We start from the raw sequence: 27,036 nt of genomic DNA, 5'->3' as shown, positions 1-27,036 counted from the left end.
ACATCCTGCTATCTAACCACCACCCACTTGCTTGCACCTCTTGTAATCTGTCTGTCTCCCCTTCCTACTAGATTGTAAGCTCCTCCGAGCAGGGCCCTCTTCCCTCCTGTTGTCAAAGCCCACTTCTCTTCACATGTCACTCACAGCTCTCCTGTACTCCAACACTCAGTGACCATCTTTGTCCGCATACTCATCTCCATCATTGGCATCAAGCCTCTAGTCGTATGTTGATTGAGTCCTCACTACTTACATTTAAGCTGTAATGTGTATTGATCTGTGGCGCTCTTTATTTGTACTGTATTTTTGTTATTCATTCAATGTTATGCCAAGCTTTGTCTCCCTGTATTGTTCCTTTGTACGGCGCTGCAAAACACTTGTGGCGCCTTATAAATAAAATTATAATAATAATAATAATAATTATCATTAGTTGCCCCTTTCTGATCGATATTGTTCACAATCTTGAAATATTTTTTGGATGTTGCAGATTTAAGCTATTTAATGATTCAATTTAAAAATCAGAATTACATGGCTGTACATGTGCTGCCATGTGATGATGAGCTAATTGTGTACTGTGGTTATTATAAATGGAAAAAAAAAAATAAGGAGCGCTATCTGATAACAACCAACAAGGTATTTTAAATCAACAATATTTATTACAAACCATTCAACACATTCACATAGGCATCAATTGTAACAATATGAAATCTGTTTTCCTAAAAAGACACATAAAACTGACACATTTTATAATATGTAATCAGCTATTAGCTGATTGATAACACAGCTATAATGTTATCAGAACACGTTCTGAAAGCAATTAAAAAAAAACTGTTTGGCTAACAGCGGATGATTACATATTATATAATGTGTCGGTTTTATTTGTCTTTTTTGGAAAATAGACTTCATATTGTTACAATTGTTGCCAATGTTGGGCAGAATGTGTTCAATATTTTGTAAAAAGTTTTTGTTGATTTGAATACCTGGTTGGTTATCAGACAGCGCTCCTTGTTTTTTTTTTTTTTCTTATACGATATTAATATCAAGTATCCATAAGTGATGAAGTGGACAGTGATAAACGGATGCCGGATGACTGCCCAACAGTCGGGATTCAGACAGTCAGTACTCCAACATCAGAATCTCAACTGGGTACTCTTTACCTAGAAGGGCGACCATCGCGGGCACCGCATGCACTAAAAAATCGGGTGCGATGCGACCGACGCGATGCCCGCGATTTCCCATAGGGAACAATGTTAAATGTCTCAATTGACCCGATTTTCCTGTTCAATGCCTTAATTGACCCGATTTTTCCATAGGAAACAATGTTAAATGGGCCACAGAGGCCAAATAGGCACCCTGCAGTGTGAAATGGCCACCACAGTTGTTAACGCCACCCCACGATCAACGTGAACCCGAAGCGTGGCGAGCGGCGGCGAGACGCGTCATACGACCTTTTCATACCCCCACTATCCACGTCGGCGTGGAGTTGAGAATAGAAAGTGTGGCGAGCGCAGCGAGCCACCGAGCCCGAAGCGTGGCGAGCGAACGCGGATACCTTCACAGGTATACGCGTCCCCTCGCGGGCTTTACAGCTGTCCGCGTCCGCTCGCCATGCTTCGGGCTCGCTGCGCTCGCCACACTTTCTATTCTCAACTCCACGCTGACGTGGATAGTGGGGGTATGAAAAGGTCGTAGGACGCGTACCGCCGCCCCTCGCGGGCTCGCTGCGCTCGCCACGCTTCGGGTTCACGTTGATCGTGGGGTGGCGTTTACAATTGTGGGGGCCATGTCACACTTCAGGGTGCCTATTTGGCCTCTGTGGCCCATTTAACATTGTTTCCTATGGAAAAATCGGGTCAATTGAGGCATTGAACAGGAAAATCGGGTCAATTGAGACATTTAACATTGTTCCCTATGGGAAATCGCGGGCATTGCGTCGGTCGCATCGCACCCGATTTTTTAGTGCATGCGATGCCCGCGATTTTTTACTAACGATGCCCACGATCAAAATCGTGGGCGCCGTTCTATGTAAAGAGTACCCTCAACTGTTTGTAGATAGGTGGTCTTGTGTCCCTCTGCGCACCCCCTCGCTGCTGTGGTCACACTCCCTGGTGTCTCCCGAGCACCAAAAGTGAAGATTAGAAAAAGAAAGTTGAAGCTGACCTCTTAGGTCATTTTGTCCCCCGTATTTTGGGAACCAGCCCCAGAGCAGGAGCCTGGGGCTGGTTGTTAAAAATCAGGGAACCCCTATTTGTCGGGTTCCCTGATTTTTAATTACCGGCTCCAGGCTCTGTCAGCCTGGTGCTGGTTTCGGCTGTGGGGGGGACCCCACGCCGTTTTTTTATTTATTTATTTAATTTTTCTATTTTTTTACACTGAAGCCTGCACGGATCTGACTGATCCGTGCAGGCTAAAACGCAAATAGAACAGGAAAATGGTGTTCTATTTTCCTGTCGTATTTGCGTGGGTGTTTTACACCACTAAGCAGCCGTATTATCAGTACGGCTGCTTAGTAAATCAAAAACCACCATTCTTTTGAATGGTGATTTCTGTCGTATCCTATCGATGGTGTAGGACATTCGTATTTGTAACTACAAATACGAATGTCCCATCTTTATAAATACGAATTGTTGTATTTTTGGGATTGTAAATCCCGAAAATACAAATTCGTAAAAAAAAGGTGTATTTCTCCCTACGAATACACCTTTTTTCTACGAATCCATTTTGGTAAATGTCCCCCACAATGTCAAAAATAAGTGTATTTCTGGATACAAATACACTTATTTTTTACAAATTTCCTTTAGTAAATTTCCCCCATAGTGTATAATGATTCAAGTAGCCTGTCATTGTTTGGCCTTGATCTGTGAGGCGTACTAGGTCACTGTGTGGGCCTTTATATTTTTATGTCACTGTGTGGCCTTCAGCCCGCCAACTAAAGTGCGGGAGTACAATGACAGTTTCTTCGGTAACCAATGTCTGGACATGCAGGTTGCAAAGGTGAGATGTAAGGTAATTGTTTTCCTGCTAGACCACGCCCTTGTATTAAGCCACATCCCTTCTAAAAATAAACCACGCCCCTATTTCAGCGCGTGCAATTTCTTCTATGTCATGTTAACTTTTGGGGGGGGGGGGGGGGGCCCTGAGCAGCAGGACCATCTCTGGTCTTCACAGCAGGCTGAGTAGGGTGCTTGGTAACGGCACAGCAACGAGGGGCATGGCAACCGAATACAGCAGACACAGAAATGGGCTGCACAGCGTGACCCTTGACCTCACGCCACACTGTGCTGTGCACAGCCGTACCACCAGGGGGTCAGTAATAGCAGCCATGTAAGGTGCTCAGCGCTGCCTGGCTTTTAAAAAATAAGTGAATTTTGCATAGCCGCAGAAATCCTGGAATCCCGGGATTAAGAGCTTCAATCCTGGGATTCAAATCCCGCCTATTTTAGTCCTGGTTGGGCCTGGGGCTGGTTCTTAAAATATGCAGGACCCCTATTCAATTTGTCCCCCGTATTTTGGGAAACAGGCCTGGCCCCGGGGGCCTGGGGCTGGTTTTAAAAAATACAGGGAACCCCTATTTGGCCTGTTTTCTGATTTTTTAAAACCAGCCCCAGCTCTTTCAGCCTGGTGCTGGTTATGCCCGTAGGGGGGTGGGGACCCCACACTGTTTTGTTTATTTATTTAATCTTTTTTTATTTTACACACTGCAGCCTGCACGGATCTGACTGATCCGTGCAGACTGCCTATACAAATTCGTATTAGCGGCCGCTAATACGAATGGATACGACATTGGGTATTACAAAGCAGTCGTATTTGACTGCTTTGTAAATTCCCCTCCGGAATACGAATTTGCATACAGCTAAAACAGCCGTATGTAGTCGTATTCATTCGTATTAAGAATACGAATACGAAGAATCGTATTCGTATTCTTAGTAAATTTCCCCCTTTGTATGTTTAGGTGGCTTGTTTGAACGTAGCCGCTAAAGGATGTTATTACATTTTATACTTTTGTGTTTTATAAGCTGACATGACAATGGATTTTTTTAAATATATATTATACGGGTGTGGATCGTTTTATCGACCACACTAAGGTCGACAGTCATTAGGTAGACACCGTTGGGTTGACAGGTATCTAGGTCAACATTGGTGAAGGTCGACAGGTGTCTATGTCGACATAGGACAAGGTCGACATGTGTTTAGGTCGACATAGTGTTAGGTCGACAGGTCAGAAGGTTGACATGGTTTTTTTTTACTGTTTTTTTTTACCCGGATGTTGATACAGTCGACATAGACACAGTTGTAAGTCTACCGCAGCCCCTTGCTTCGCTCGCGATGCTTTGAGCACGGTGCCTCGCTGTGCTCGGCACACTATTGTATTCTCCCACTACGCCCTAGTGGATGGTAGGGCATGAAATACCGCCTGTCGGCACATGGCTCAAAAAACAGTAAAAAAAAACCTTATTCCGACCTGTCGACCTAACCCATTTCGACCTAACGCTATGTCGACCTAAACACATGTCGACCTTGTCCTATGTCGACCTAGACACCTGTCGACCTTCACCTATGTCGACCTAGATACCTGTCGACCTTCCCACCTGTCGACCCAACGGTGTCGACCTAATGACTGTTGACCTAAGTGTGGTCGACAATACGACCGTAAGCCATATTATACCATAAGCCAGGGGAATGTTTAAATGCAGTAATACAGTTAATGTCTTGATGTTCTGCCTTCACTGCCACAGGTTTAATCAGTAACTCGCTCTGCTTCTTTTCTGTAACATTCTGTTTTTTTTTTAACCAGGCTTCTATTTAAACAAGACTTCAGGACCCATGGCTACCGTCTGTTGTATAACTATAATTCCCAATGCTTTTTGTTAACCCCAGCTTCTTGTAGTTAATATCCATTATAAAACAACATTCTCCATTGTTCATGTAACTGTATGTTGTTACTAAAAGACAGGGGGCTCAGCTGGATGCAGTCAAACCTCCAAAATGCCATTTGTGGTGGTTTGACCACTTAACACATATGCACCAAGTTCTGGAAAACAATACATTCTGGAAAACAATACATTCTGGAAAACAATACATTCTGAATGCAGCGGATAACAGCATCTTTAGATTACGTTACCCTATAGAAACCAGTGGGTCTTTGTTTCCCCTGAGAAAGATACAATTGGATACCTCACAGCACTCCCTATGCTGCATGCCAGAAGAGAGGTTTTTGAGAGTCCTTTGAGAGTTTTTAAGAATACAGTGCTAATAAACTCCATTACAAATTGTGTACACTAAAGCAAACATTACATTTTTTCAAAGTATTCACCAGATGAGTGTATGCAAAGTTGCATGTGCTCAAACCATTCTGTATGCTTTAAAACTGCAGCTTCCAATTATTCAAACTGAATCCCACACATCTTGTGCTTGATTTGTGGGAACACAAAGAAGCTGCAAACCTGGACTGTACGGCATATGACCAAGCTTTCAGATGTATTTATGTGCCAAAAACACACTGCTTTCCTGGACTTATGAGTAGGTACATTGTCATGATGTCATTTCGTTCTTAAACTGGGCCATGGTCACCATGGCTTGCATGGCAGCAACATTGTCCTTGGTGATGACGGACACAGGTTGGCAGCAGCGCTCTTCATCTTTCAGGGACCACACTGAGTTCTGCAAACCCCTCAAGCACAGTGTTCAGGAAGGTGCTTCCTCCCCAAAAGCAGTTCGTGCTCTGTCACTACTCTCTTAGGGCCGCATTTATCAAGGGGGTAATGACAAAAAAAAAAGAGAAAACCGGCCTTTAACGTGAAATTTAAGTATCTCACAAATGTATCAAAGTGCTATCGCCTTTATTATCGGAAGATAAGGGGAACAGATATCGCATTTTTACTCTCTTCGCAGTTCCTATCTTTATAATAGGAACTGCTGTCTCTTACAATGGGGCAGATGTATCATAGCAGCGCTTATCGCGCCGCTATGATACTTCCTGCTTCGCCTCAATAGCGAGGCGAAGCAGGAAGGGACATCGACAAGATGTATTAACATATTGTCTGCCGAAGCGGGGGAGCGTTAACTCCCCCCTCCGGCGATGTCCCTTTCTGGAGATAGCGCATCAGTTAATACTGATGCGCTATCTCCTGTCCCCCGGCCGGCCGCACTGGGCATGCGCGGGATCTCGCTGTTCACGCGAGATCCCCAGCGCAGCCCAGACCTAACAGCAGGGACAGCGCTGTCCCTGCTGTTTAGATAGGGCTTCGCCAGCCTGATGCTGGCGAAGCCAAACCCGGCTTCGTGCGGAACGGTCAGCGATGCTGACCGTTCATACATTCGGCCTGCTATCATTTTGATAGCAGCGCCGATATGGACAGGGGCGCATAGCGCCCCTGTCCATTACCGCACGCTGGCTGCTTCATAAATGGGGGAGAAGCGGTATCAGTGCACATAACGTGCGCTAATACCCCTTCTCCCCCATAACGACGGATCATACATCTGCCCCACTGTATTACAGTGTGTCCCCGTACAGAAGCGCTGATCAGGCTGACCACCCACAGAGCGGGTCCTGGCAGGCTGGTCCCTGTCCCCCACTTCAGCAGCGCTGACCTCCGACCATATAGGACCCCGACAGGAGCAGCTATCTACACAGCAGAAGCCAGCAGCACATACCTCTCTGCTCCCTCCGTGCACATGCCTTGCTGCACGCACATTCATTGGCCTGATGAAAAGGGGGAGTGTCCAGAGGAGTGTAACGCTTCGGCTTTGCAGGAAGCTGCTGATCGCCGGGACAGACTTTTTACGCACACGCTCCCACTGCCCACTTCCCTTGATACATTCAGGTGAAGTCGCAGAACATCGCAATGCGATGTTAATGCGATGTTCATCGATGTTATCGTGAGGACATCGCAGTTCATTGAAAAATGTGGCCCTTAAGGTCTACACACTAGAACGATTTTTTTGCTGATCTGCCAATTTCCGAACAATGGGCCGACCAGATTTTTTACAGAAAATCGGCCAATCTCGATTGCGGATCTTTAGCTAAATCTAATTTTACATGCTGCATGAAAGATCAGCAGATTAAGTAAAATATCAAATGGAACATTGGATTGTAAGATAAGTCCTTGGTGAAAATGTGCTTTGGACTGAAATCTTTTGTCCAGGACGGACAAAAAAAATTCAAGGCATTTTTTTTTTCTTAAGATCACTGACCTTTCTAGTTTGACTCCTTTGAGGGTAAACTTACGAACATTCATGTACATTCCAGATTGCAGTTTTTTCTAAGACTGCATCTCTGAAATGTATTAAACACAAAACTCGGCAGCGTTTACTCAAATATGAATGAAAATCTCAGCAGAACAGACTTGTACAAATCAATAGACATCAGCTAAACTCGGTAGGACTTTACATAGGCACCAGGACAACACTGGAAAATACTATCATTCATATCAGCAAACTCTGCCATAAATTCATCTTAAAATGCACTTCTCAAATGCTTTTGGCTGCCGAGTTCATAGAAGCATGCACTGATCAGTCAGATCCGCGCAGTGCTTCTGTGAAAGAAAGAGTTATATAAAAAGAATGTGGGGTCCTCCCATCTAAGCATAAGGGGGGGGGGGGGGAGGGGAGGAGGGGTTCTGAGGCCCTGGACTGACCAAATACGCAGGACCCCCTTTCTCTGTCTTGAACACCTGGAATGCCTGCTGAGACCCATGTAGCACTGCTTCAAGAAAAATGTGAACTTTGTTTATGACAAATTATACTTTAGATACTTTAAAAACTCCAGTCATGGGCCTCCTTTCTGTCTGGGCCCGGGAGTAGAGTCCCTGCAGCATACCTCCCAACTTTGATGGACGATGCACGCCGAAATTTTCAGGGGCGTGGCCTCATTTTGGGGCCGTGGCCTATACTCGCCCCCCCCGCGATGCCACGCCCCCATTTTTACGCTATGGGGGCATGACCCAGAGGCTCTGTGAGCCTCTAGCCATGCCCCCAGCCCCCTGGCTATGGGAATAGATGCTGTGCGCATGCGCTATCCCTATTTTCATAACTTTATTGTATATAAAAATAAAACAAACTTTTGTTAAGAATTTTAATTATTTTTATTTACAAAAATGTTTTAAAACAAACTACTTTAACAGAATATATATAAAAACAGTTTAGAAAATAATATTTTTCCTATTTCGTCTGTGATTTTATGGACAATCTCGTATTATTCCCCAAATATAATCCCTCATCATACTCTCATGTTTTTGCACTGATTACGACCTTCAAAGTCTATCACATCTTGATGAAAACCTTCACCTTGCATTCCCCCCTCCTTTCGTCCCCTCCCTTACTTACTAAAACATGCTTCTCCTTATATGGTCATTCAAAAACTTTAATATGTAATGATTATTGTAAAAGGGCCAAAAGCAAAGTTTAAAAAAAATAAATAAAGGTTGTGGTTATTTTTCGTTATAGAGAATCATACACTTTTTTTGACCAGTAGTATCCTTGAGGTGACAGTGGACACAGTGACATTTTTACATTACATGATTTTCACAAGGACTGACATTCACAATCACATACATTGTTGATATATTTATGGTAAATTTATTTTAATATATTATCAGGTGGCAGTTGCCCCAGGGAGCATTGTCATTGTTTATATACAGTATTTACTATAAACGATTCATTCTAACTTTTGTAAGGTAGGCCATATTTATACCTCCTTCCTGGGTCTAAATTCATTTCTGTGCCAATCAGAGCGGTCAGAATTTTTGCGCACCCGCAAGTGTCGTGCGTTCCACGTAGCACTTTCGGTTGCATTCCAACCTCTGCTATCTCACTTTGCTTTCTCTATTTGCTTTATAGCGGTGATCCATTGCACAGCTTTCTCTTTCTATATTGGGACTGGTTAGTACCTTGTTTACAGGAGCACGGTCGTCCACATCTTGTCTACCATGATTCCCTTGTTTTTTGTATAGGTAGATCATTTTTTCTTCTTTAATTCAAAAACAGGAATCCCCACCGCCATCTTTGTTTGGGGCAAGACGAAGCGCAAGCATCCTAAATGATGATATTTCAAGGATACGGATGTGCATAACTCTCCTCTAAATATCGACTATGTCACGACCAACATGTCTGCTACCCGTTTCCTCTGTGCTGTCCCTAGCCCCAAGACCTCTGACAGGCTCTCACCTCCTGGTCCTGCCCTGGCTCTCACCTCCGCTGCTGGTTCCAATGCTGGTGGAGTGCATGCTGTCGCACTGTCATCTCCGGGTGACAGCGGTGGTGTGTGTCCCTGTGCCAGGTGGGCTCTGGGTAGCGTGAGACATGAACCACCATGATGGATCTGTGTCAGGTCAGGCCTCTGGCTGGACACGCCGGCTGCAGCGCATCCGCGCACAATTACCGCCGGCTGGTTTCCGTCGCCATCGCTGGCTGCGGCCATCTTTTGGGATCCCTAGCCCCAAGACCTCTGACAGGCTCTCACCTCCTGGTCCTGCCCTGGCTCTCACCTCCGCTGCTGGTTCCAATGCTGGTGGAGTGCATGCTGTCGCACTGTCATCTCCGGGTGACAGCGGTGGTGTGTGTCCCTGTGCCAGGTGGGCTCTGGGTAGCGTGAGACATGAACCACCATGATGGATCTGTGTCAGGTCAGGCCTCTGGCTGGACACGCCGGCTGCAGCGCATCCGCGCACAATTACCGCCGGCTGGTTTCCGTCGCCATCGCTGGCTGCGGCCATCTTTTGGGATCCTTCAGCCTATGCTGCACGGCTCCTTCCAGTAAGGTCAAACCAATCACCGCGCAGCTCACCCTTCAAATACTGACTTGCCGGGCTAGACCGGCAGTCAGTACAATGATGTCTACCCACATGCATCATTGATCCTCCCTAGCTGTCTGCAGTTGCTGCTACAGTTCTTGCGCCTTTGGTGAAGTCTCTTTCAAGTCCTGCTGATCATTTCACTGCTTGTACCATATCATCACGGAACCCTCTGCCGCCTATACGAATAGGACAAGGTTAACCCTCCAAAGGGGTAATATCTTCTTCTGCATTCCTGATGGTTATTCTCTGTGGTCATCCCTGGTTCTGCAGCCACGATCCTACTCAGCACAGATTCCTTCGGACTTCATCATCCAATCCAATCCTCATCCAATCATCCAATTCTTCAACCAATCATCCAATCCTCATCCAATCATCCAATTCTTCAACCAATCATCCAATCCTCATCCAATCATCCAATTCTTCTTCCAATCATCCAATTCCCATCCAATCATCCAATCATCCAATTCTTCAACCAATCATTCAATCCTCATCCAATCATCCAATTCTTCGACCAATCATCCAATCTTTCTTCCAATCGCTCAATCATCCAATCTTGCAGTTATTCAATTATTCAATTACCAATCATCTGCAAAGTTCTTCCATAACGTATTGTATATTATTGACTTTATCATTTATCAGAAACTACAGTTTTATTAATGTGTCATCATTCATATCCTGTACCGCAGTATCTTCATTAAATAAGGTTTACTTTATGCAATCGCTTCACTCCCTCTGTCGTTAATGCAACAGCCTTATATCAAAGCACCCAGCCTCCATTACACTGCAGCTGGTGCTTCACGAAACGTGACAGACTATACTGCACTTAGTATTCTGGTAAGGTCCATCCCTATTTACAGGGAAAGCAATGCCTCAAATTCATCCCTTCTTGTATTGGTGTCCGTGGGTACATGAAAAAAATAAATATGTAAAAATGTGTTAAAATGCATACAAATAAATAGGTAAAAACTGAACACTGAACTAAAAACCACTTCAACTCAAAATCATCATTGTGGCCATCTTAGGTGCACAACATTGTTTATACTGGGCACAATAGATAATGTCACTAGATGACACCTAATTGGGGAGAAACAGAAATGGAAAAGTAAAGCAAGACACACACAAGCCTTACTGGATCATCAGATCATTGTTCATCCTACCCGTGAGAGTTCCAGAAGAGGAAGCATCTTGTGTGCACTACATAGATTACATTGCACGGGAAGAACAACTGATAAAATGTTATACACACTGGGGTATCACAAAACTGAAAGAGAAAAAAACATCAGAAAGCAAGACAGCATTCAAATGGGGAGGTAGAAAAGTGGGTTAAGGACCAAGACTGTGTAGTATGGAAAGAAATCAAAAGCAGTCAGCATATTACAGGTATTACTGCCTCACAGCGCTGAGGTCATGGGTTCGATACCCACCATGGCCCTAACTGTGCAGAGTTTGTATATTCTCCCTGTGTTTGCGTGGGTTTACGCCGGGTACTCCGGTTTCCTCCCACAATCCAAAAATATACCGGTAGGCTAATTGGCTCCTAATAAAATTAACTCTAGAATGTCTGTGTGTGCGTGTACATGTGGTAGGGAATATAGATTGTAAGCTCCACTGGAGCAGGGACTGATGAGAATGTTCAACTATACTCTGTAAAGCGCTGCGGAATATCTATACGCTATATAAGAAACTGTTAATAAATAATAAGAAATAAATAATAAATTAAGTAACACTTCTAAAAGTTTCTCACTCTACTTTGAACAACTGTTTTGAATATTTTAGAAAATGTAAAAACATTGATTACATTTCCTCCTTAAAATACTAAGCAAGAGATATTCCCATAGCTACTATACTGAAGATCCCAAGTAATTGCTTCGCCCAGGCCGAAGAATATATTAGCTACCATTGCTTATCAGGGAGTATGCTCTACCTGCCTCAGACAGGCAAAGCAAATAACTAAAAGCAACCCCGTTTTCATGGGGGGGAAAAAAAGGTCTGATGACAGCGAAAACACAGTTTACACTGTACCTGCGTGTTGTCAGGAGAATATAAAATGCTTATGTGCAGACAGTTAGACCTCCTTTGAAGCAATGGCGGGAGGGTATGAGCCTGGTTTCAATTTTTTTTTATTGCCATTTGTAAATTATTCCAAAACAGGTGGACTTTGTTTAATGTAACATAAATGACTGTACCTTGTTCCGGGGGTCTCCCAGCAGCTAAACAAGAGATTAAGAGTGTTGTTAGAATTATATTTACAGATGGTGGAAATGGAGATGTTACATAGATTGTGTCATGTGAAAATAAAACAATGAACAGAACAATGACCAGACTCTTGTACAGTTAAAACTAAATTTAATATAAAGCTGTATTTTGGTGAATAAATAAATACTCATTGTATTGTTTATCCATATGTATGAGGTTTTAGTTTGAAGTGAGAAACTGGAGATGGATCTTCTCCGCACAGCTCCTGGTAGTAAACACTGTGGGAGCATTGTTGTCATTCATCTTACCAAAGCATCTGCCACGGCAGCTTCCAGATCTGTACTGGAGCTAAGAACTCTCATTGCATTCATGGAGGACGGTATCCTGCCAGACTGTCCCATTCCATAGCGATCTACAACACAAACAAACAACAAAAGTAAAGGTTCAGAGTCATGTGTTCCTGTCACTTGGAATTCCACAGGTTTAGACTTTTGAGGGCAACTGACAGAATCTACTGCAGAATATTCTATACAGTAAATGGCTATAGTCATTTTTTGAAGTTGTACCAGCAACACAGTTAAAATACTTTGGGAGGAATTCAACTGTCACAGCTCTAGTCTAAAGTGATAACTACTATTTAATAGTTTTCAGGAGCTCAACACCTTTGTGGATGTCATGGCCAAAATACAGAGGACTAATCACATTAAAGTGACTAAAGTGTATATAATGTGCCCAAAAGCCTGGCACAATGCAGTTATGGTGCCTCAGGAGGCTGCAAACAGAAATCTGCGATGTAATAGGTGTCCAAAAACAACTTAATAGCTCCTGCTCACTTTAGACAGTAGATGTGGCTTCAATGAACAATTCGGTACTTGTTTAGTTTCACGCTGGCAGCTTGGCCGACATGAACTTCCGGGTCCGGCACTCACCAAACTATCTAAAATAAACAAAATTAACCCTATGCCAACGTAGATAGTTCATACCCCTACTATCCACGTTGGCATAGAGTTGATTTTAGATAGCGTGGCGAGCGCAGCAAGCCACCAAGCCCGCAAGGGGACTCAGACGCATGGTCGCTGCCGCTGTGAAGCTAAATAAGTACCAACAATTCAATTGCCCACTTAGGGGGGTATGCAATCTGGGATCACGGCTGTCGATCCACGCTGACAGCCGTGATTCGGGCCTGTTTGTGGTGAGATCGACCACATTACGACAGACGGATTCAATGTCCTGCCTGCTGATGGGCGCAAAGGGGGCGTGGCCGCAAAAAACGGACGTGGTTTGTCAATCTGCGGCCCGGAAAACGTCAATCCACGGCCGTTATCGGCAGAATGGGCCCAACAGCTTCTGAAGTCGGGCCCATTCTGCCGTGATCCCGCATCAATGCTGTCGTTAATGACATCATTCAATAGGGAGCTGACGCTATTTTCCACGTCGAAAATAGCGGCGGCACATTGTATACCCCACTTAAAGTAGCATTTTAATTCATGGCAGAAATGGGGCTCCAACATAACCAGTGTCAATATCCCCACTGTAAACCTCAGCAATTAGAAGTCAACATTACCCATAAATGTATAAATAATTAGCAGTGGCAAATAGGCTGGGTGGGATTATTACCCCAGACTGGGCTACTTCATGTAAAGCTTTAATTTAGGAATACTGCCCTGGATGTTTAGGATGTTATTCAACAGTTGGAATCCTGGTCCATTTTCACCCAGTGCTACTGAATCTCGACAGAATTCAATGTTCTGACTGTCGAGTGTCGGAAAGTAGACGTGCCATCGAAAACTGCTGCGGATTGTCAATAAGTGGCCATGAATTCGACAATCCGCTGAGGTTTCTGACAAGACAGATCCAACTTGTTTTAAAATCAGATCTGTTTTGCCAGAATCTGCCTTCAATGCTGTCGGAAACAGCAGCGGCCAATATTTCCTCCTGTCGAGAAAAGGATCCGGCACGGAATACCCCCTTTAGTCTGCAATGAAATACTCTCCACAAACTGCAACATACAGTAAATCTCATATTTGCAGTGTTTGAATTGATTTCACTTTAAACATGTTTTGTATCAAACTTCGTGAAACGCGTTAGAGCGGGGTTGGTGACGTCAGCTCTACCTGTGCCTGGTCCACCCTGCCGCATCCACTCTCGCTTGGAGTCCTCTACATACCGTTCGCCTTGGAGTGTAGCCGGTGTGTGCTTGTGATCCTGCGGTGCCTGGAAGGTGACAGGAGTTGTGCCAGGGTGCATCAATATTGAATCTTGTGGGGCGTGGCTTGGATAAGCTAGGAACAGGCAGCAGTCTCCTGGAGCTCCTGCATCCCATCCTGAATATTATCCTATTTAAACCTGATAGACGACTCTGGAGCTGGTGCTGCTGAGAGAATACTTACCTGATCACCTGGTGCCCCCTGCTAAGCTAAATCGCTGCCGCTGTCTTTATCTGCCGTTCCGGGAACTTCATCGGCTGCGGCCTACTGCTCCTCCGGCTCTGTCACTCGTGGCCAACTGTCCTGCACGGAGCGTGACGCTCTGACCGCAGGTGGCGTAGTGGACTGGGGGGCTGGCGTCCTCTCCGGAGATGCTTGGCGGGGGAAGCGGCTAGCGGTCTCTGAAGTGACTTGCTGCTGTGGTCCGCACGGGGAGAGCCGGCGCCATCTTGCCTGACTCACGGAGCCATCAGGCGGCGGGGCTGCGCGAAAATTAGCAAAAAGTCTGCTTTTGCCAGACACTGCAAGAGTGACTCCGCATCCCTCCATTGCCATACAGCTTTCATACTGCAAGAACTGCTACTGTGGTGAGTGGTGACGGCGACCACATATTTGGCGCGCAGATGCCATTTTTTCTGTTAGGAAGCCTGGCTGTGGATCTGGCGATAAAGCTTTGCCTCCTGTGACTGCATCATCAGTCTCTATCTACCACTGCCTTTTGTAACACACTTCAAACAACTACCAGCCTGGATAAACATGTATCTCCCTTTACTACAGATCCTGCGAGAGATACAGGAATTCTCTACTAGATTATGCCGGCAGCTGGATGTCCTAATCAGTGGTGTCTCATCTCCCCAGTATCCCGTTGGTAATCGTGATGTGGTCGATATGGGTGATATCTCAATACGCATGGAACCTCTGGCCCCTTCTGCTGCAATCCTGGATTCTGAAATCCTGTGTGTAGGTCGGAAGGGGGATCTATGCCCTTTATTTCACTACGGAAGATGCAAGACAAAAATTGCAAGGGAGGCATGCAGGTCTATAATTCCTTTGTCGTATCCTGCCACGGGCATGGCTACTGCAATGGACTCACACTTCTATGTAGACCTGTGCATGCCTGTGATTGATTGGGTTACTGCTCCTGTTTGCACCAATGAAGCTACAGTTTGCCTCCAGTTTTTTGTTAAGATCCTGCAGACTATGGCTGTTTTCTAATTCATGGTACTACATGTGCTTCGGATGTCACCCTAGCTGTACACGTGAGACAAATCCTTTCTACAGTACTCCCATTTTGCTATATTACGAGACTGAGAAATGGCCAGATTAGCAGCCTATTTACGCCAAATTGTCAATCCATGTTATATTCGCTATACTGCTTTTTCGCACTGCAACGTTTGCTCATAATGTTATAATATCTCTGACTTCTACACTCCACCAGGCTTTAGTATTATGTTGGCAGTTCTCTTTTTATTGACATAAGCTAGGCAGAAATGACTGCTTTATCTACAATTGTTTGGGGTAGGCCGGGTTTTAAATAGCTCACTTATCCTGACAATCCTGCCCCAGCTATTACCCGTTTGTTCTTCTATTTGGGGGGGGGGGTTATGATATCAGTATTCAAACGATCTTTTCCTATATCATGTTGATATTATGTTGCTCTCCTTATTGAACCACAAATCACTTTTGTATTTTTATCCTGTCAATAATGTAATAAGGTGTTCTCTATATATCACATATCACTTTGACGAATATTATTCTCCCACAAACCTATATACTTAGTGGAATGGTTATTGCGCTTTGGCTGGGTGTAGGGTCATATATGCATAGCCCTTGACAGATCCTGATGCTGACATCCGGTGGTCTTATTTGAGAGGGGGGGGGGAGGGTTAGTCATTAATGGGTGGGTATACTGTAGGTAGGATTTAGTACTAGGTAGATTAGTTAGTGGGATAGGGGGTAATGGTTAAGGGCTCCAGGTATACCTAAGTTGGGGGGTAGGTCATACAGGGTGGGTTTTTTTGGGGGATGGTTTGTTTTGGGTTCATTAGAGTTTATTTTATTTTTGTTTGATAGATGGGTATATACATACATTATTCTAGTTCTATCTGGTTATTGCAGTGACTAAGGAACATTATATGTCCATTCTCTACTGTGTAGGAGGGTATTGTATAATACAACACATGCTTACTATTTGGTTACATTTTTTGCACTGTTGCTGCAGGTTCGGTCCCGAATGGCGCCTTCGGGTACTGAAATAAACATATCCACCCTATAGCGATATCCTTTGACAACGTGTTATGTAAGCCCTGCCTATGTATGTTCAAGCACCACGTATTTATGCTCCATATGTTCCTAAATTGCCAGCTCCATGGGTCACTGCTGTGGCTATACTTATGTTTGTTTGGAGTGTTACTTTATATGTTTTTTGCAAAAAAAATTCAATAAAAACTATTGAATAAAAAAAAAAAAAATTGAATCTTGTGGTAACCAGCCCACAGCGGTTACCTATTCGGTACGAGTCTTGATTGATTTTATGTACTGTGACACAGTTTTGTGTTTTATTAAAAAAACAGTTTTACACTATGGAGTGCACCTCTGCTTTTTTCTAACAGATATATATATATATATATATATATGTATATATATATATATATATATATGTATGTATATATATATATATATATATATATATATATATGTAGAGAAGGAGAGAATGGCGCAATCAAGTCAGTAATAAAAAGATTTTACTTGACAAAATAAATAGCTTACATACATAGTAAAAAGCAGCAAACAGCTTGCCTAACAAGAAAGATCCTTCAGAGGCAACCAGGAGTCGGCAGAAACCGGGACTCAGTTCCCCACCGTCGGCGTCTCTTTGTTCGGACCAGGAAAGACCAAGAAGATCTATGCACGATGCCGTGAAGGTAGCCACGCCTCTACGCGTTTCGTCATGTGTGGGACTTCGTCAGGAGGTGGCGAAGTCCCACACATGACGAAACGCGTAGAGGCGTGGCTACCTTCACGGCATCGTGCATAGATCTTCTTGGTCTTTCCTGGTCCGAACAAAGAGACGCCGACGGTGGGGAACTGAGTCCCGGTTTCTGCCGACTCCTGGTTGCCTCTGAAGGATCTTTCTTGTTGGGCAAGCTGTTTGCTGCTTTTTACTATGTATGTGAGCTTTTTATTTTGTCAAGTAAAATCTTTTTATTACTGACTTGATTGCGCCATTCTCTCCTTCTCTACATATCCGATTGGGACACCTGAGAGCCGTGGTCTGGCTCCCTGAGAGCAAAGGCTGCAAACATACAATTGAAAAAGGAAAAGCACATTTTACTCTTTGGTGACTGTGCGCGGTTGGAGCTCCAAATACTCTATATATATATATATATATATATATATATATATATATATATATATATATATAGCAAGACCATGAGTCAAGGCTGCACACACAGGGCAATCCAGAGAGTGCTGGAGCTCACAAATTGGTCATAATACAAAGATGCATTAGAGAGCCAGCAACATCCAAAAAATATTCATTTATTTAATAATAGGCATAATAGTGCAAATCGGAGCAAAAAAGGGTTAAAAATGCAGGAGGAAACGTCTACTTAGCATGTTTAGTAGAAAGCCATAATCACTGCGTTCATCCTCCAACAACCAGTCATCACACCCGACAGGCTGTTTCGGTGCTTCTCAGCACCTTAGTCATGGGCATGACTAAGGTGCTGAGAAGCACCGAAACAGCCTGTCGGGTGTGAGGACTGGTTGTTGGAGGATGAACGCAGTGATTATGGCTTTCTACTAAACATGCTAAGTAGACGTTTCCTCCTGCATTTTTAACCCTTTTTTGCTCCGATTTGCACTATTATGCCTAATATTAAATAAATGAATATTTTTTGGATGTTGCTGGCTCTCTTATGCATCTTTATATATATATATATATATATATATATATATATATATATATATATATATATATATATATAATATTAATTACAGTACAACACATTGAGAAGTTTGAATACCCAGTTGTAGCAATGTTGTAACTAGTGTTTTTACTGGATTTCTAAAAAAACACACAAACATTATACAAATAAATTTCTAAATAAGACTGTGATGGTTCTGTTAGGGTGAAATTGATAGAGGGCAAGATGTATCAAACCATTGAAAAATATATGAAGTGGGGAGAAAGAAACTACAAAACAATTACCGTATTTATCGGCGTATAACACGCACAGGCGTATAACACGCACCTTCATTTTAAAAGGGAAATCTCAGGAAAAAAAGTTAAATTTCTAAATAAAAACTTATTTTTTTTTACAGACGCTGCTGTAGCCAGGGAGGAAGGAGTCACTGTGCAGGGAGGAGCTTTAACCCCTTGGGTGGTGGGTTGTGCTGGGGCAGGACAAACCTACCAGGGCAGGTTTATCCTGCCCCAGCAAAACCCACCACAGAAGGTTAAAAGCAGCCCGCCCCCCCCTCGCCTCCGCTCCGGCGTTAGTACGCCGGAGCTTCCCTGCTGCCTCTCTCCCCCTTCCTAGCCGCCTGTCACATTTAGCAGTGACGTCGGCGGCAGGCTGGGGGATGTTCGCGGCTCGGGAGGACTCGGGTGCCTGAGCGCTTCCGAGTCCCCCCGAGCCTGGCCGACATTACCCGAGCCTGCCGCCGACGTCACTGTAAAGTGACAGGCGGGCCGGGGGGATCGGGGAAGCTCCGATCGCCGGAGCACAGGGACAGGGGGGGGGGCTGGAGCTGATCGGAGGTGTGGGGTAGAGGTGCTGCGCCAGTGGTGCACACCTGGACACCACTGGCGCGCACCTATTATATGAAATTACCGCCGTATAGCACGCATATCGGCGTATAACACGCACCCATCTTTTCCCCCTGTTTTCAGGGGGAAAAAAGTGCGTGTTATACGCCGATAAATACGGTAGCTCTGGTTAAACACAGCCTGTAATATGACAGAAGCTGATTGGTACTTTATCTCTCTCTAAGGTTTAATACATCTACCCCATAGTCCCAAGAAATAAGTGACAGTTGTGGATGTCTTGTCCCTATGACTCGCCTGTGTCACTGGAATTGTTGTACAGCACAGATGGCTTTGACCTTGGCCATTCTTGCAAGTGCTCAATGCTAAATTATGGAATTCAAGGCCCCCAAACTGGTAAAAACCATCTCTTCATTACAAACAGCTATCTGGCAGGATGGATATAGTGATCCTGAGTTTCCCCAATAAAGAGCTACTTTTTTCTATGTTACTGAGTAAGGTACTAAGGGGGTTACACACACCCAATCGCACAGCTGAGAAAAAGCAGGCCGGGTGATTATCGATAGACTACACATGCGTACAGTTCGTAGCACGTATACGCAAAGCCTAAAATCCTGGTAACTTTTTTTTTGATCACTGGCTGTGCACAAGGAGATTGACAGGAAACCAACTTTTGGGGGCATTAACCGGCCATTTCTGGGAGTGTCAGGGAAAGCAGAGGCGTTTTGAGGAGGGTATGACATCAACTATGGCCGTGATCAGCCTGTTTCTAATGCAGCCACCTAGTAGTAAGTCCTGGGCTAAGCGTCTCCTATTGTAAAGCGCAACTGAATATGCTACACAATATAAGAAACTTTTAATAAATAGTAAATAAATAAACTGTCCTGATTTTCGCAGGTCACAATTTTTTGTGACTGTCCCGCTTACCACCTGTGACCAGCAGTGTCCCCTGGTGGTGGGGGCAGTTGGGAGTTTTCCCTGACACTTGTTGATCTGCTTTTCAGAATAGTGGTACATAGACAGGAGACAGGGGGCATGGCCAGCAGGTCACACAGCACTGACAATGTCCCCCCCAACAATGAAACGGGGTTGTGGCCTCACAATCATGGGCATTTCTGTAAAGCCATGACCCTTTACCTGAGGTCATGCCCCTATCTTCAGTTATGAAGAATACACACAGAAAACAATGTAATAGGGTAAACATGGGGGTGGTTGGGGGGGGGGGGGGGGGGAACCATGGGGAGGTAGGAGGCATTGGAAGGAGGGTCAGAGGCAGATCTGGTAAGGCAGTAGTGAGGGGCCACAGGGGGCAGAGGTATGTGCGGGAACAAAACAAAGGGATAGATTTCTTAAGCTCGGTGAAGTGATAAATTGTCTGGTTTTTTATCACTGGCCAATCAGCTCCTACCTGTCATTTTTCAAGCCAAGCCTGTAACTTCACAGGTAGGAGCTGATTGGCCGGTGATAAAAAACAGACACTTTATCACTTCACCGAGCTTAATCTGCTACAAAAAGAGGGGAGAGAAATTTGAAAGGAAGGTAGGAGGCAGACACACTTAGGGAAGGTATAGTTTTGAAAATTCCTGCCAATTGTGAGTTATCGGTACGCTTGCTTTTAAAATAAACCATTACATGTATTGCAACACCTTGATTGTGTGAGTGAAAATGTACGCCTAACCTAATTCTATTGGACACCAGGGTGGATTTGGTTAAGGCTATACTATCACCAAAAAAAGATACCTTTATGAATTTGAAATACACACTCTTTCTGTGAGTGTGGTACGTCCCACTTCTATTACCTCTGTATGTTTTGAAATGAAAAATACAATTCCACACATTGTGTTCTTTTTCTTTATTTCCACATATCGACCCATGAGAACGGGAGAAGTGAAGAGAACACACACAGACAGCGCTTGAATATATCCTTACCCCTATTTTGTACACTTAGGAAAGGGGTCAGACGCATCATACCTCCCAACGGGTTGGGATCGTTTGGTCGAATGCATTATGGTCGAATGTCATTACATCGAATCCATTAGGTCGAATTGCTAAAAGGTCGACATGACTCTAGGTCGACATGGGAAAAGGTCGAAATGATTCTAGGTCGAAAGGTCATTAGTTCGACAGGTCATTAGGTTGACAAGGTCATTAGTTCGACATTGTCTAGGTCGACATTCACAAAGTCGACATGGGGTTTTTCACTGTTTTTTTACCTGAATGTCAACACAGTCGACATGGACACAGTTTAAAGTGCACTGCATCCCCTCGCATCGCTCGCTGCGCTCGCTATGCGTCGGGCACGGTGCCTCGCTACGTTCGGCACACTATTTTATTCTCCCACCACGCCCTAGTGGATGGTAGGGCATGAAATACCGCCTGTCAGCACATGTCGGCTCAAAAAACAGTGAAAAACCCCATGTCGACTTTGTGAATGTCGACCTAGACAATGTCGAACTAATGACCTTGTCGACCTAATGACCTGTCGAACTAATGACCTTTCGACCTAGAATCATTTCGACCTTTTCCCATGTCGACCTAGAATCATGTCGACCTTTTAGCAATTCGACCTAATGGATTCGATGTAATGACATTCGACCATAATGCATTCGACCAAATGACCGCATCCCCTCCCAACATGTCCCATTCCAGGAGGGACAAGATGCTCTGTTCCTGGCAAGGGCGTAACTATCATAGGTGCAAGGGGTGCAGCTGCTATGGGGCCCAGAGCTGAAGGGGGCCCATCTTTGCTGTCTAAGTAATATGTTTTATATACATTTATCACCATCAGTTGCCAAAAAGGGGGCCCTTACAAACTTTTGCTATGGGGCCCACAAATATCTAGGTACGCCTCTGGTTCCTGGACTTCAATGTCAGTGGCAGTTGGTTTAAGTAAGTGAAGGAAAAGCATACAGTATGTGTTCTTTTTTCATGGTACCAACAAATGTGTCCACACTGTACTAAAACCCTTTGTGTAATGTGAAGGTGAACATTCTTTACAGGTGTGTTTATATGACAGTATGATGTATTGGACTTCATAGAAACTGTATTTATACAAAACATACAAGTCTTGCAGTTCCACGAAAACTACCACAAGCTCCTGCACATAATTAGTTTTAAAAGAAAACACACCTTGGAAGAAATGTAATGAACAATGACTTGGTAAAAAGATTGCTGTTTTCATTTAATGGACAAATGGCCGGTTTGCTTAATAAAATCATCCCTTTGAAACCCATGGAAAAAAAACAATGAAAAATGGCAAATCAGTTTTCAAAATCCCTCTACAGGTTTATTTTTGCTCTATCTGTCTAAAAATTGCAATGTGCAATTAATTGTGGTACTTATTTGTATGTATTAATAGAAATAAATGAATATATCTGAGCTGATACACTATACTTTTGTTTCCCATTTCAGGGGCATATTTGTAAGAAATGTTTAAATTATGTGAAAATGGATGTTTTATTATTTATCTTCACTTAAATCTATAAAAAAGCTTTATAAGGAGATTTCACAAAGACAATTGCTGACTTGACACTACTGTATGTGTAAGCTGCTCTAAAGTCCCTATGCTGATCACCCCCCCCCCCATATAATGTCTGCCTATCACCACCTACATCCCATACATAGCTATATGCTGATCACTCCCTCCCACACACATCCCTTATATATTTTAATATCCTGACACTTTTTAGCTTACTTTTTAGGGCGCTGAATGTTGCTGGGGCTCTACCTCTGGCTGTGCGAGCTGAGGGGCAGGAGGCGGGGCTGACAGGTTCAGGTGGATTACAGGGACAGCCAATGGCTGATCTCCTGCCACCTTTGTCTAGGGATGGCCATCATTGCCATTGCCATCAGTGGTTGCCACAGAGGCGGGTCTTCATAGAGTGCCACATCTCCCTGCTATCAGCCCTGAGTTCAGTTGTGTGGCGGGCCAGGTTGTACTGAGAGGGGAGCATGCTGCTGCTGTTGACGACTGCTCGGCTTCTGCAGGCTGACAGGAACAGGCATAAGGGTCTACTTCTCTCCACACTCACACAGTTTCCAGCAGACACTCTTCCAGCAGCTACCTCTGCTGCTTGGAGTGATGCTGCTTGCTGTTTAGTTTGGAGATGCGCAGTCTCTTCCCTGGACAGCAGCTCTGGCTTAATTCGGTACCGACCACATGTATAGCAGTGCATATTAACATAGTATACATGAAGATTAATGACTATTTACACAATAGGCAGCTCTTCCAATAAGATTCCAGAAAGTATACTGAAGGCTGGGTCTGCAAACTCCTACAGTCAATGCAGAACTTCAGGGAAGCAGCACTAATTTAAATAGCTTCTATGAGGAAGTCAGTAAGGGGCTGGAATTAGGTAAATCTGTTGATGTAATACTGCTTGATTTCGCTAAAGCTTTTGACATGGTGCCTCATAAAGGGTTATTAATGAAAATAGGTAATTTAGGGTTAGGAGATAAAACTTCTTAAATTAAAAACTGGTTGCACAATCGGGGACAGAGAGTGGTGGTAAATGGCATACACTCCAGCTGGGGTAAGGTCCAAAGTGGAGTCTCACAAGGTTCAATATTGGGACCCACCTTGTTAAATATATTCATTAATGATATTGGAAGTGACATAGTGAGTAAAATTGCAATATTTGCGGCCGATATGAAATTGAGAGGATGTGGAAACACTACAAAGTGACTTAAATAAACTGGAAAGGAGGGCGGAAAGGTGAAAAATGCAGTTTAACGTTGATAAATGTAAAGTAATTAATTATGGGAACAAAAATTAATAAGTTACTTATAGGCTAAATGGAGTTATTATAGGGAATTCTACTGTAGAGAAGGACTTGGGGGTCATTGTAGATGACAAATTGGGTAATAGTGCAAACTGCTCAACTGCAGCAGCAAAAGTAAACACTGGCATGCAGTAAAAATGGAATGGATTTAAGGGATGCCAATGTGATAGTGCCTCTTTACAAGGCATTGAGACCACACTTGGAATAGTGTGTTCAGTTCTGGGCACTGCACCTTAAAAAGGACATAAATGAATTGGAACAGGTACTGAGAATGGCAACTAAGCTAGTAAAAGGTCTCGGATCACTAGAATACAAAGATAGGTTAACCAGGCAGAATATGTTTTCACTGGAGAAATGGAGGTTGAGAGGTGATATGATTGGTATGTTCAAAGACAGGATTGGGAATCATATGGAAATGGGATATGATTTGTTCACTAACAGGCAAATACTTAGGAAACGCGGGCATGTACTGAGGCTTGAGGAAAATAAATTCTGTACTGAATTAAGAAGAGGATTCTTCACCATTAGAGCAGTAAAATTCTAAAACTCATTGCCGGTGGGGGTGATTTCAGCAACTACTGTTAATTAATTTAAATCAAAACTTGATGCATTTTTGGCCACTAATGGAATCCTATAGATATGACTTCCTCAAGTCAGTAGTTATACGTTAGATAGGTTGTACTCAATGGACTAATGTCTTTTTTCAGTCTTAATTACTATTTTACTACCAGAGATCTAGCTTGTTAGCTGATCTGGACTAGGTGCCCATTGGTTCCAGGTCTGTCAGGTGACAGAAGCAAGATGATGGCACCCATCTCCAGGAGCCTGCAGAGAGGACCCTGCCAGACCCACCAGAAAACGATAGCACTCTCACAATCCCGACCTGGTGGGCACCTCTAGCCAGATGCCATCCAAGCGTGAGGACTTGAGTGCCCAGACAGGTAAGTAATGCCGCTTCTACTGCAGCCTTTACCTCATCGTAATAGCACCTCCCCCTTTTAGGAGTGGACTCCGGACACTTAGAAGAGTTTTGCTGATGAAATTTCCAAAGAGAATGGGAACATGAACATGTGCTGGTTTGATCCAAGTTCTTTCTTCAGGAATATATCCTTTCCAGTCAATGAGATACTGGCATTTACTCGGATAGTGAAATGCATCTAGGATCCTTTTATTCTAAAATTCAACTCCACTTTAGGTTTGAACTTCAGGAAGTTTTGGAGTTACATCCTGGAATCGATTTAATGTTTAAGTAAAGCAATGTAAAAGGTATTAGGAACCTGTAGTAATGGAGGTAACTTAAGTTTATAAACTACTGGGTTACTTCTATGATGAGAAATGGATCAATAAAATCAGGGGCCATCTTCATAGTAGAAACACAAAGATGAAGAATCCGAGTGGAAAGCGAGACTCGATCTTCCACCTTAATGCAGGAATAGCTCTCATTTTCCAATCTGCAAATCTCACGGAATGGGTGGAAGCTTTCTGGAGTGCAGTTTAAACATTCTCCCTAAATGTTTGAAAAGTATTGGTATTGGTGACCGGCAATTTAAGGAACTCTGGTACATGTAGATGGCTCCTGCAAAACTACACAGAAAGGAGAAGTCTGACTAGAAGAATGGTATGAGTTTTTGTGAGCAGTCTGTCCATGCTGCTGTAGAAATTCAAACCAATTATCCCATGAAGATCAATGGTCTTGGTCTACACTTTCAGTTTGACCATTAGTCTTAGTCAGTGGTTGAAAATTTCATCTTAACTTAAAAGATGGAGCAAATAGCTCTCCAGAATCTGGCTACAAACTGAATCCCTTGGTCTGAGATGATTTCATGAAGATTAAAAATTTGAGAAGTAAAAAGTTGAGTATGCCTTGCCGCGCTGGGTAGAACCTTCAGGGGAATGAAATGTGACATTTTCAAAAATTGATCTCATACGATCCAGCTGGTATTGTTTCCATTAGATTAAAGAAGATCGGTTATGAAATCCATAGATAACTGGATGCAAGGATGTGAAGGAATATATATAATGGTTAAAGTTCTCCTACATAAAGCTGGCTATATGTTATATATGTTGAATACATTTGGAACAGGATGAAATGAATTTAAATATATCTGTTTTCATGATGGGGCACCAATAAATCCTGCAAATAAATTATTTTAGGCCCCAAGATGACTAAGGAAAGAAGACAAATGGGCCCAGTGAAGCTGTTTTTTTCTTGGAGAGAAGTAGATAGTAAATTTGGTGGGATATAAAACATTTTATGGTCACTTCTTCTTCAATCATCAAAAAAGAGCTTCCAGGTTACTTCCAGTGGGCGGACCTAGGCAATGGCCACATCTCAGAGAGCTCTCAGCTCCGGAGGCTGCTAACCAGCAAAAAGCAGCCAAAAAAACAGAGACACGGATCCCTAGTTATCGGGAGAACCCATGAGATATGTGTGGGTAAGAAGAGAGAGAGTCTCCAGCTCCCCACAGACACCCTGACTTACCCAGAATCAGGACACACTTAGGAGACGCGGTAAGAGCAGAGAAGCCACCGAGACAGGACAGAGCCTGTGCTGGGTGGTGTGGAGGAAGTTTGACCCCCTGCAAGTGCCTGTATCTGCCAGAGCCTGTTGCAAAGGTGAACGGTGGCACCGGGTAGAACAGTGATCCCCGCCGGCTCTCCCACCCTTAGCGTTCCCTGTCCTCGCTGCTGCAGCTCATCCTCTTGCTGGAGTCTCTGCCTGCTGACGCCCCCTGCGCCTGTGAGTGACGGTGCTGGGCAGAATAGTGATCCCCGTTGGCTCCCCTGCTCCCTGGTGTCTCCCATCTTTGCAGCTGCGAAGTGTGTGGCTGCAGCCCGTCCCTTTGCTGGAGTCCCTGCCTGAAGCCCTGGTGTCGGTGACGGCGCTGGGCAGGAAGGTGATCTCTCCGGCTCCCCTGTCCTTTTTGGTGCTCCCTGAAAGCGTCTGTGAGAGAGACAGCGCTGGGAGGCACTGCGGCCCCTGTTGATCTCCCCTGTTATTCAGGAATATTGCTGGAGCCATGGCCAAAGGGAAAAATCCCTATGAGAAGAATTTAAAGTGCTGGAGTGTCTGTGAGAGAGACATTACCCAGAGAAAGAGTGTGCTAAGGGGACTGTCCCTCACATGTTGGGGACGCTCAGAGTTAAAAAGTGAAGGACTTTTCACCTCCCTATATTTCCCTTTTTCTTTTTTGTTGGGGGGTAAAGTGACTTTTAGCCACCGGAAGGCCGGCATGTACTAAGCCCTGAATACCAGGACTTCATACTGCCATTTAATAAATTTAACACTA

The sequence above is a fragment of the Crinia signifera genome, chromosome 7 (assembly GCF_055691185.1).
Source record: "Crinia signifera chromosome 7, ASM5569118v1, whole genome shotgun sequence".
Taxonomy (NCBI): Eukaryota; Metazoa; Chordata; class Amphibia; order Anura; family Myobatrachidae; genus Crinia; species Crinia signifera.
Note: the sequence above shows the minus strand (reverse complement) of the source record.